The 12,531-nt window shown below is 33.8% G+C and overlaps 1 long non-coding RNA gene across 7 annotated transcripts in view; it reads right to left on the reverse strand.

Annotated features, from left to right (window-relative positions):
- LOC119234138 (uncharacterized) overlaps positions 1–12,531 on the reverse strand; it is a 326,611-nt gene that overhangs the window by 9,520 nt on the left and 304,560 nt on the right. For all 7 annotated transcript variants that reach the window (XR_008549921.1, XR_008549917.1, XR_008549918.1 and 4 more), the window contains 2 exons: positions 10,983–11,084; positions 5,718–5,859 (listed from right to left, as the gene is read on the reverse strand). This is a non-coding gene — a long non-coding RNA (uncharacterized LOC119234138). The remainder of the gene's footprint in view (positions 1–5,717; positions 5,860–10,982; positions 11,085–12,531) is intronic.

Raw genomic sequence — 12,531 nt, forward strand, 5'->3', positions numbered from 1 at the left:
CAGTCAGAAGCATGGGAGGGTGAGAGAATTCACCAGAGACAGAGTGTGGATCAGAACAGGCAGACTGACCAAGTACACTGCTGAGAGGAGCAGCGGGAGGCAGGAGAGGTCTGCGCGCCATGTGGGACCCTCGCCCGGCGGCCGGGGATTGAACCGGCACAGCAGAGGCTGCGGGCAGCTTCCTGACCCAGCGCTCAACTGCTGCGCCACCAGGGAGGCCCGATATGTGCCTTCTTTTTTATCTGTATAGAAATATAACTTTATACAAATAACTCTACAATATAGTTTTTTCCTCTAGGTATTTTATATTTTTATTGCTACTATGCATAAGATTTGTGTCTATTATGTTTCCTATCTTGTCAAATATGCCATATATATTTGGCATATAGAGAGAAGAAATTATTTTATCTTTAAGGATTATTTAATAAAAAATAAAAAAAATTGTATTAATCTTAAGAATTTTCATGTAATTTTCCAGGAAACCAAGCATTTCTTCTGTAGAACATGATCTTTTGTGCTATTTTCAGTATTTATAAGATTATGTTCTTTTGTAAGTGAATTGTTTTGAAATAGAGCTATTTTGAACAAGTCATCACTATCTTGTTACTTGTTCTCATTTTCAATATTTATGTGGCTGCTTATTTTTCTTTATAGTTGAATTGCGGGGACATAAAAGCTATTTTAAACAAAAGTGGTAATTTTTGCCACTGATGTCTTGTTATTCCACTGTCAGTTTATGTACAATTTTGGCTTTAGTTACAAATGGTCCATCATATTATAAGTGTTTCCTTTTATTCATAGTTAATGATGCTTTTCTTTGTATTTGTATTATATTCCTAACAATAATCCTAAATGATTAACTGAAAAATTTCTAACATAGATAGGAATTATATTTTTCACTAGAACAGATTCCAAAAATTATGGGGAGTTTCACATAAAGCAGAATATTGTATAGCATGTCCCAACATGTGTAGGATATTTATTTTATCATCAGATTTCTCCTCAGGGCTATATGCCAGGATTCTGTCAGTGTTCTAGTTGAATTGAAGCTGGTGAAAAAATACCATTTTCAGCACCTATTATGAAAGATAAACTCAGTAAGCCAGAGAAAATATTGGGGAGACATTGAGAAGGTGTATGTAATATTACTGGTGTGTGTAACAGAATCATTGGTAACTCAGAGTATCTTAGGAGTCAGGAATTTGGAAACTGGAACCCATGATTACCATAGGCTGTGTCTTTTGCTTTCTCCCTTTTCCCATGCATATTTTATCTCTTATCATGCATATTTGATTTTTATTTTTTTCTCAGAGCTGAGAGGCATCCATATGATAATTAATAGAGCCATAAGCAAACTTCTTTGCCTTTTAAATGTGGTAGAATTCTTGTCGCTAAGCTTCCAAATAAAAAATTCATAGAAGAACTTTCATTGTCCCTGAAGGGGTGATGTTTGTATGACTGGTGGTGTTTATTATTGCCAGAGTGGGGGTTATGATTGGTTTGGCCTACATTACATGCTTAGCACTGTGGGTTAATGGGGGGGGTGATGGGTTAGAGTAGAGATATAAATGTATAAATTCACAATTCTATCAGAGGTATTGACAAGGGTAAGGATGTTTTCTCAAAAGGGATTTTTCCTAATACATTATTGATTCATTTTTATGAGTTTGAGCTGTTAATTAGATTTTTTTCAGCATTAGATTTTTAGGTTCATTGCATAGTCTTTATCTCAATTAGTATTCTATTTGTTTTATTTCACTTCTGTTTCATTTCATCTGCTGCAGTTTTCTTACATATCAGCTTATTATACATTAAAAAAAGATGTTGAAGAGACTGCAATGTGGGGTATAATAAATTTGTATTCAGCTATCTCTGTAAATAGTTTACAATCTCATTAAATGTTGAGTAAAATATTCTCTCTTATTTCATATTTCAGACTGCTTTTACCAGTTTTTGATTTTGTTTTTCCTCTTTGTAAATAAGGAGAGTTCTCCACCACCAGATTTGGTGTATTACCTTCATCTCTGCATGACAGTGGTTAAAATCTACTTTAGCTGAAAGCCATGACATGTCAAACAATAGTAACCACATGGGGAGAGAGGCAGGCAAAGTAGGGAAGGTCAGAGTATGTGTTGAAGCAAGGTCAGGAAAACATCTTCACAGGACGGCTAATGAGGGCAGGGTGAGGTGGGGAATCATGCATTGATGGAACCTGGAAGGGGTGTCAGAGCACAGATATGCAAGAGGTGGGGCCAAGGAGTTGTAACTTAGTGTGATGAAGAAGGCAACTACCTGGACATAGGACAGTGGTTATAAACACTAGGGTTAATTCAAAAGAGGAACTACATTAAAAGTGACTAGTCAGGTTTATCACTTTTACAGAAGGGAGTTTAAAATATGGAAATGGAGCAACAAGTGTGAACACCTTGGCATTTTCAGTGTAAATCAAAATGTAGATATTTATATAAATAATTTTATCACTTACATGTCTCTTTACCCGAAACCTGGTGGGAGGCTCATTATGGAGGTTTACGTAGACCATAGGGAAGATTTTTGAGTTTTATTCTATGTGAAATAACCCATGAAAAGGCTTAGCCACAAATGCAGTACTAATTGACTTGCATTCCAAGTATCACAGCAATGTAGACATTAAATATTGCTATGCAGAAATTAATTTGTCTATGGCAGGAAATGAAATAAAAAAGCCAATTCAAAAAAAAAATGAGGGATAGGGGCCTCCCCGGTGGCGCAGCGGTTGAGTGCTGGGTTGTGAAGCTGCCCACAGCCTCTGCAGCGCGGGTTCTATCCCCGGCTGCTCCCCGGCCACCGGAGGAGGGTCCCACATGGCGCACAGACCTCTCCTGCCTCCCGCTGCTCCCCTCAGCAGTGTATTTTGGTCCTTCTGCCTGCTCTGCTCCCTGCTCTGGCTCTGGTGAATTCTCTCACCCTCCTGTGCTTCTGACTGTACCCAGTGCTTACATAAATAAACAAATAAATCTAAAAAATAAATAAATAAATAAAAATGAGGGATAATACTGGTTTGTGGGTGGCAGTGGTAAAATGACTGAATAGTTAGCCAGCATTTCTTCACTGAATGGAGTTCATGAGGAAGAAAGCAATTCGGGGTAACAACAAATTGTATGTCTAAACTACTGGTAGAGTTATGGTATCGTAGTTCTGGGTAGTTTTGATAGAAGAACAAATTTGGAGTCAGAAATTTCCCAAGATCATATATTAAGTCTTGTGGAAGTCAGGTAATGAATGATCATATGTTTCCAGGCCCAATTATATTTCTTTTACGTCTTACTGATTTCTAAAGGTGAAGTATCTCACTCTCCATTTCCTGCTTGAGAATGTTCTAACTTAAGATACCAACTGCAAGTTTAAGGATTTCCCAGGCACCCTCAGTTCAGAATACCTGTCTACAAATTCAGGAGACCTGCAACATTTCTTGGATAATTTGTCTAAATAATTTGACTCATAGAACTCAGGAAAGCACTGTACTTAGTGTTACATTTTATTGTTGCAAAAGGATACAAATCATAATCAAGCAAAGGAAGAAAGGGGCAGGGGCAAGTCTGACAGGGTTCTGAAGAGGAGCTTCTGTTGTCCTCAGGTATATAGTGCCCTCTGGGCATACAAGTGTGCCAATCCTCACAAAATATCGCCAACAAGCAAACTCACACTGTAGACATAATCATATTGGCTGTGTGGTTGAACTCAGTCTAGATTCTATTCACACATACGGTTTTTTATGTTATGTTTGCACACATTCAGTTATCTCATTAGTATAGAAGGGTCATCTCCTTAGCAAAAACTTCTCAGGGGTAGCCCAAGGGAGGCTCACCATGAATACCAAAGATACTCCTTTCACTTTTGAAATTCCTAACCTTAGATTTACAGAATTTCTTCTAAGAGTTAGGCAAAGGCCAGGTTTTTGTATGTATGCAGTACTTCACTACACACGCATAGTTATATCCCAGGTATCCAACCCAGTCTCTGTCAGGTAGTATGTTAACAACAAGTATTTTATTTTATTTTATTATGTATTTATGTATTTATTTATTTATTTTAAAGATTTATTTATTTATGCATACCAGAACTGGGGGACAGGCCAGAGGTGTGGGGGTGGGTGAGAGGATTCACCAGAGACAGAGTGGGGAACAGAACAGGCAGATTGACTGAAATACACTGCTGAGGGTAGCAGTGGGTGAGTCAAGAGAGGTCTACTGTGCCATGTGGGTAGCTGGGGATCAAACTCGTACTGCAGTGGCTTCAGATAGCTTCATAGGTTCCATCTTAACCCCTTGCACCACCAGGGAGGCCCGACAACAAGTATTTTAGTAATAAAATTGTTTAATGTCTAATGTCTTTTAACATAGGATTTTTTTATACAAAAATAACAATCAGGAATAGTTTTAGTGAGTGTAATCTATGGAATTCAAGCATTAATTAGAAAAAGAGAAACTTAAAAAATCTCATTTTACATATGACCTCTCATGCCTATTTCTTTTGCTATAATTTAAAACTAGAAAATCATTTTCAAGATGCTTATTGATGCTTAACAGACTCTAACTTGATGGGAGAAATATCAAATTGCTTCAAATAGTTTATATTTGGTGTTTACATATGTGAGAGGGAAGTGAGTTAAATGGATTAACTTGTAATTTCAATCAACTGGTCCATTGAATAAAATAATGGGTTAACCATTTTTTCCCCCTTTGAATTAACAAATTGCTGGGAAGAGCTGATGCAATGTCATTTTTTAAAATAATCTTTGCTTCCTTGAGACATAATAATAAGAAAGCAATGCAGTAAAGTGTTTATTCTTACAACATTCATAAACCCAAAGCCAAAAATAATCACCAAAAATACATATTTCTAAATTTGAAATTCTATGAAGGATGTGCACCTAATTTAATACTAACTATAATAATTTATGCTATTTTACCTTCCCTATCATGTGATGAATATTTATCAATTAACTTACCAAGTAATGATAGTTATGTAGTCATTTACGGCCAGAAATAAACAGATAAGACATCTAAGACTAAAGAATAGCTTGATGAGGCTTAAAATCATGTTTATAGTAACCATTATAAACAAACAAAACACTTTGTCTTTTAGCTAAATATCCTTTCTCATTGCAACAATATTAAAATATATAGTCAGGCTTATACTCTTGGAAAATCAAGATTGAATATAATTTAAAACTTTTTATTGATGTAAAATACATATTGTTTTGATCCTACTCCCTTCTCTCCCCACTGTAGTTCAATTAATGGCTTGTTTATGAGATTAATCATCTTTTTCCCCATACCTATCAATTTTTCCATTTACAGAAGGACGTGGACATTTTTAGTAGTTAGGAAGCAAAAAAGGGGAAATAAATTGTGAGATTCTCAGTGAATTTAAGAATATGAAATAATGTAAACAAACAGGAGACAAAAAACAGGTAGTTGTGGGGAGAATAATCAGATACTAAGTGGATGGAAGAAGTTGACATCACTGAAGATCAGTGATACACTAAACAGAAAAGAATCCGGCTTGAAATGGTCAATATTTATCCACAACAAAAATTTAAAATGAAAGTGAATGTGTATACTATATATCCAAGCTAGTTTCCAATAGGAAAGTCTCATTAATAACGTGGACAAATAATTATGATATAGAGACAAATAATATTGACAGACAATTACAGTGGCTGAATTCATTACCTTTTAGTTTGGTTCACTGCATTTTGGAACAATCTCAGAGGACAGTTATTTTTCAAACTGGACAAAAGTTTTCTTTTTCTTTCACTCCAATTCACTGTGGCTCCACTGAAAATATATGGAATCCTTTTTCCACATGGCAGCACTAAAGTGATGGAAAGAAAAATTATTGACTTCAAATTTATTTTATTTAAAGGTACTCACCCTTAGTTTAATCAATAGCTTCTCACTGAACACCATTTTAATATTTTTCACCATGTTTATCCCAATGAATTAATATATAGTATAATCTCTTTTCTTAATCTAAATTGTAATAGCCAATGTGATTATTCATGACTGCACTTTAATGTTTTTTGAGTTTTAGGAAATTTAAATATTATCAATGGATTGACTACAGCAGAGTATGTAAAATTTGTGATCCAGGTATTTAAGCCAGTTTACTAGGTTTATTAATATTTGTAAAAGAAAAGGCTGATTTTCCCCTCTATGAACATTTCCTTTCTGAAAACTATTTTGGGATGAATGCATGCTAAAATAATTAATGAGTAAAATTGCCATCCTTATTAACACTAGTTTTACTCATAATAATACAAATGTTATTCTAATTCTGAAGGTTAAAACCTATATATTTTACCCTTGAAGAGTTCTTTAATAAAACTATCAGAGAAGAGCAGAATTTTCCCTCTACTTCTCTGGGTTCTTCTCAAGCTGGTCTAGCAAACAATTTAGCATCAGACAGGTGAGTAGGAAAGAATAATTAATTGTAGGTGAGAGTGGAATCTACACATAACTGAGGATTTTGATTCCAGTGAGGAAAATGGGGACATACAGCCTGAGCTAAGGAATCAGGGCTGGGGGCTCTGATGTCAAGGAGAGAGAAAGGGAATTCACATGAGGAACAGAAATTAATTCATCTGACATGGACCAGAAGCTCTGTAATCAGATGTTCTTCTTGCCATATAGATGTTTTTTTCTGATACATTATTTCTAGGAAGGTTATTTCTAGAAATATTATTTCTAGTGAAGTACTAATACCCCCAATTTTCATTATTCTCAATAAAGATAGTGGTAAAAGTTTCTTGTGAGTTTGCAGGCCCTCCATTGACTTTAGCTTAAAAGAATCCACACGCCAAAGTCCTAGAAAGTTCTTTCTGAGCATCTCAGGGAGGCTTATCCTTTATTACTATACCTATTAAGCACCTACTATCACTATCTTTCAATAGCATTTAGACACACTATATAATTTATTTGTCATAGAAACAAAATTCATGATGGCATTTCAGCTCATTAAAAAGGTATTTCTTGGGTCATGACTACGTGTTGGAATCTGTTCTAAGACATTGGGATATACCCATGAACAACTCCCATTTAAAGCTTATATTTTTAGAAGAAAGGTGAGTAAATCATTTCTTACAGTAATCACACACTTTTCCTTGGTTCATACAAAAGGAAGAGGGAGAACTGAGATAATTCTATTCCCAGGAGGCTGTATTCAGACAGTATAAAATAACAGAAGGAAAAATTCCTTTGTTTCTAAGATAAATATAATGAGTCATAAACTCAAGAAATGTTTTTTCATGACTATACTAATCAAGAGTCCTATGATTTTTGTCTTGATTTGTTACAAATGTAAACTGTAAATTACACCTTCTATTAGCTACTCCATGTATGTAAACTTTTCCTTTAAAAAAATAATACAATAATGTAAACCTTCAGGTTAATATACATTGATTCTATCAAAGGTAGCAATCATTGTGACTGCTTTTTGAAGAAAAATAATCAAAGCAGTATGATTATAGATACCATTCATTTGATAACTCTAAGTGTTCATAACGCTATATTAATCTGGACATGAAAACTTCCTTCAAATACTAATAATTAAAATGTGTATTTTTTACTAGTATCAAAGGACTTTAAATATTCTCTATTTGCTAATTTTACTCTCCATGAGTTTAATGGTTCTCCAGAAAAAAGGGAGTTATATATTTTAAAAAATAGTATTGTTATATGCAAAATTATTATGTTATATATATATAAATGCTTTGTGTTACAAAATAGAGTAAATTTAACATAGGATTAATAAAAAATAATAAATTACACCTTTTCTGATGATAATTTGAAGGTTTTTATAAAATTATTTATTCTGTACACCTTGAATATTCATTCCTCCTTATGGTTCTTTGTTGTGAGTGGTCTCCTATAGTGATGCTACCCACAATTCTGTGTGATGTTTTTAAGAAAAACATTACTACTGTTAAAGCAGGGTAAGACAACCTGTATTCCAAAGCTAACTGTCAGAGTAGGTGTGGGGCCACTGCAATGGAATTTTGCAGTATGGGAGAGAGACTGGTGTCAGTTCTGTGTATTACAAGGGTAAGAGGGGATTTGTAACCAAGGGGCAAGGTAAGGGAGTCAGTGGTTGAAAGAGTAAGAACAAACACAGGGGTAAGGGAATTGTAGCTAAAACAGATTAATAGTATTACTGCTGTTAGGCAGGGTCATCAGACATTACCTGGGAGGTATAGAAAGATGAGGAAACTAAGCAGATACTGAAGGTTGGAGGATTCTGGTTAAACTGATTTATCAGGCATATGTCTAAAACTGGACAATGCAAAAGAGTAATACAGAAGTGGGCCTAATTGATAAGTGCAGGGGACCCTGAATAGAATTCGGTCAAGGAAAGAACACCAATATCTCCTCACCTTGCAGGATTTTCTTCAAATGCTATGTCATCTCTTCAAATAGTACTGCCCCCACCCCATCTCTAGTAGACCCAGATCTAACATTCTAATGTACTTCTCCCACTCCAAACATTATTCTCTCTCACAGTATCCTGCAACCTTCATTCATATAGCTTAAATCTAATTTTACTTATATATGCGTTTTCAGTTGTTTAATACTTGGCTTATCACTCTAAACTTTTTAAGGTCTTCTGCCCACCTTATATGTTTTATTGACCAGGAATATTTATCATCTAACTCAGGAATGGTAGATAATTATCAATTTTTTGGTCAAGTTAAAAATATGAGGAATGAATTAAAGAAACGTATTTATCTGAAGTTTAACTAATTCTGATATACTATCAATTGATAGATTATATTATTGATGGATTTAAAAGAGTCTAACATTACTCCTTTGTAAATAATCAAATGTATCATTACATGAGCATTGACTGTGTCTATCGTAGGAGATAGACTGAGAACAAAGTAGTCATCCTGAAGACAGCAAAATAGAAAGAGAGAGAATCTGTGATCTTTATGCTACAGAATTAACCAAATCTGCAGACATCCAGCTCTGAATTTCTGTGTAGTAAAGGCCAGTTGGTAGATTTTTCTTATATCGTCAATCAAAAGTTCTTGCGTGCATTTTCAAAACAATAGGTATAATGTTTAGGGCTTATTCTAATGAATACTATTTCAGTAAAACATCTAATCTACATAATTAGCAATGTTACTTTGGTCAGTAAAGGTGTTATCTTGTTATGCATTAGTATAGAACGGAAGTGAAAAGTTTAGTTGGATTGGGTAAGAAAACATGCAATTATTAACTGTTTTCCCATTAAAAATCTTCATTGTGAATTATTTTATGCTAAACAATTTAATAGCAGTACCACAGCTGTTGCTGAAAATCATCATCTGACACTGTGGGAGTCAAAATATATTATGGGATAAAATTTATGAACTTATTTCTTTTCAAAGCTTTAATGAACAGTGCTGGTAATAATTGTCATGCATATATGTCTGCCATAGGATGTCTACCTTATTTTCATGGCATATGACATTATAATAAATTTGTTTCATTGGCTCTTGCCTAACCTTATGACTGTGAAGTGCTTAGTGTTACTGTTGACTATAATTACAGGTTACTCATATAAAGTTTTATATATATGTGAAGCTATTTTAATGACTTTATATATATGAACTTAGTTTATTTTCTAACAAATTTATATAATACCTTTAAATAGCTTTATTATCTCAGAAATGAAAATATTGGGGCACAAAGAGATCAGTAGTTGATCTGGATCCCACAACTACAAGGCCATAGAAAGAGTTTGATTGCGATTTTAATTCTTTAGTTGGCCCCTTCTTAGTAGGGAGCAAGCAAATTTTCTGAGAATTAATATTTTAAGTGATTTTTCATTTATTAAATATACATTGGATTTATTTAATGTTGAAAGGATATTTTACTTGCATGAAACAAAATATTTTTTCACACCACTTGTACACAAATCCATTGCATTATATTGAATACATACTCACTGTTTTAAGAGGTATCATATAACCTGAATTAAAGATTAATTTCTAAGTTTAGAAATTTCTTTTAAGAAAAAGTTATATATATGTGTATATATGCATAACAATTTATTTTTAAAGTTATGATTATTGTCCGATCTGCCACAAAAAAGATTTTTGAATTAAGTAGACAACATAATTTATTGTGTTTCCTTTGTAGATACATTAATATTTTATTTAAAATATACTTAATGAATATACTCTTCGACAAAATGTCTGGTCAAATGATAGGTAATACTCCCAATATTTCAAGTTAAAAGATTCCTGTTTTTCCCCCCCAAAAAAGTGTTTATCCAAACTTGAAGGAATGAAAATTGCAAACAAGGAAACTTATAGGATGCTAGTAAACTCACTTTATAAGTTTATGAAAAATGATTAAGAAGTTACATGGGAAATTGATTCATTGCTAAATATTAGTATTACATATTTATGGCCTTCAGTGAGTTGTGATATTTTGAGGATTATATATATAAATGTTTTCCATTTAAGAGTCCCATTTGTCTTAGATTAGTTCACATCATTCATTTAAGAATTAAAAAAAGTTTCTCACATATTCCATTTATCTTACACATAGGAAAGCATTCTAGATAATACATTCTTATACAGAGCCATTTAATATAAAGACATTTTATAAATTTTGGAAGTTCATGGATATTGGGTTTACTCTAACAGTATCACTTATACACAGGATAACTTTATACACATAAATAGCCATTTTTTATTAAAGAAGTATTTGTTAAGTCTTTACCATGAATTTAAATGAACACATTAAAAAAACAAGATATACTCCCAAACCTTAGGGAATAAAAACTTTGGTGAAAGAAGCTTATATATATTGTGGCTCGCACGCTGTCAGATGGTCATAGGAACAATACAATTGAAATCTCACAGTATAATTGGGTAGGATTTGCTATTCATTTTACATATAAAGAAACTAAATTTCAATAAATTAAGTAACTTATTCAAGGTCACTTACCATCAATGCCATACAAGGATTTCCTCTCAGGTCTTTTTAATACTTCCACTGTCTTCTAAACTCACTATCTCCATTTTTCACACTGCAGTTAGAGTGATATTTCTAAAATTAAAACAACAACAAAAACCCTTGCTAGTCTCTCTTATTTAAAATGCAACCAGAGTTAGCAATTGCTTTCAGGATTATATTCAATTTCTTCAACTTGTATGACAAGAGTATGGTTTATCCTTGTGCCAGTTTAGGGAAAGATCGCAAATACATAGTTAAAGCAAAGATCTCAAACTGATTTAGGGGGTAAGGAATGCTTTTGGGATTTTTTCCCACATCACAGATTTAGAAGACATAATTCTTGGTTGAGAATTAAAGGAACTATTGTGAGTGAAATACAGGCACCCATTTGTTTTCTTGTGAGACTTATGAATGCCCTTGCTGATGAAGGGCAGGGAGTAGGTGGAAGGGGACTCAAGTTTTAGGACTTGGCTGGGTATTACACTTTTAGAAATTGATGGATTATTTGCTTTGAACTGGTAAGACAATCCAGGAAGCTTCTCAGATTCATGTAATTAAAGTACTCTAGTGATTAAGTATACTCTTTGTAGGAGCTGACCTGGATCTCAGGCACTGGGATGGATTTACAGCATTAAATTCTGGAGTCTTAGGGTCCTACCCCCCACTCATGGCATTTATGCAGTAATTCTCTATCTCCAACCTGAAGTAGTGGCTTCAAATATCATTTACTGGTCTTTCAAATGAATCATCTGGGCAAATAAGCTGTTTTTAAGTTGTGGATCTCAAGGATCTGTTCTTATTCTCTCTCCTTCTCTCTCTTTTTTCCCTTTCCTTCCCAATTCACCCTCCTTTCTATTCCTTCCCAATTCACCCTCCTTTCTATTCCTCCTTTCTCTCTCCCTGTGTTTGTCCTTCAATGCACATCTTTCACTAAAAATAAATACAGGATACACAATGCTTAGAGGGAACAAAGTGGGCAAATTGGTAGCAAAGATATACTCTCAATACTTAGGTTTGGTATTGATTTGACAAATTGATCCTTGACATACACATCCTTAAACTTCTATTCAAGTGTTATTGAAAAAGTAAAGGGAAATGTAACTAGATGGGGGAATAAAGACTAACATTGATTTTTCAGAATTTGGAATAATAATATCTATCATATTATCAATATTGTGTCATATCTACCAATAACACTATCATAAGTGATATGATCATAGACTTACAGATCATCATCACTATTAATATACACCATAGCCTTATACATGTTTCAGTCCAATCACCCACAAAGGGCATAGGAGGTCTTGGTTAGTACTCTCTCATAGCTTTGCAGTATATGAACCTTATAAGACATTGTAGTTAATTGACCCTCCCTCCAAAGGCCCTCATATAGGTTATTCATTACTTGAGATGAGAACAGAATAATGTCATAACTTCCCTGCCATGTTAATAGACAACTTTTATAACTCAGGTTTTGATGCTTTTGATTGAATAACATTATGGGTAGGAGTTATAGATTTTAAAAAGTAAATAGCAAAAG

The sequence above is a fragment of the Talpa occidentalis genome, unplaced genomic scaffold (assembly GCF_014898055.3).
Source record: "Talpa occidentalis isolate TD23 unplaced genomic scaffold, MPIMG_talOcc4v2.1 talOcc4.8, whole genome shotgun sequence".
In the NCBI taxonomy this organism is placed as follows: Eukaryota; Metazoa; Chordata; class Mammalia; order Eulipotyphla; family Talpidae; genus Talpa; species Talpa occidentalis.